At 60.6% G+C, this 282-nt stretch overlaps 1 protein-coding gene across 5 annotated transcripts in view; it reads left to right on the top strand.

Moving 5' to 3' along the window:
* Window positions 1–282, top strand: part of FAM49B (family with sequence similarity 49 member B) — a 106080-nt gene that overhangs the window by 412 nt on the left and 105386 nt on the right. The window lies entirely within an intron of this gene.

Below are 282 nucleotides of genomic sequence, written 5' to 3'. Positions count from 1 at the left end.
GGCACCCAGTCATGGACCCCGGGAAGCTTGTCTGCCCGCGGGGTGCACCTGGCACCCCCCAGGGAAGGGATGGACCTGCGTGGTTCGGCTGATAAAGGAGATCATGGTGAGCCACGAGTCTCATCTGCCTCCATCACCTCGTGAATGGGATGCGGGTCCCTTGAGCGGTCCCATGTGGGCACTTTGCATTCCCCCCTCCCAAAAAACAAGGTTGATAAATTGGATGTCAGTCCCCTGAGGAGTCCTATGCAGGTGCCTTGCATTCCCCTTCCCCCCCCCCCC

The sequence above is a fragment of the Gavialis gangeticus genome, unplaced genomic scaffold (assembly GCF_001723915.1).
Source record: "Gavialis gangeticus isolate Ggan-Ray unplaced genomic scaffold, GavGan_comp1, whole genome shotgun sequence".
In the NCBI taxonomy this organism is placed as follows: domain Eukaryota; kingdom Metazoa; phylum Chordata; order Crocodylia; family Gavialidae; genus Gavialis; species Gavialis gangeticus.
Note: the sequence above shows the minus strand (reverse complement) of the source record. Positions and strands in the feature narration are given on the sequence as shown.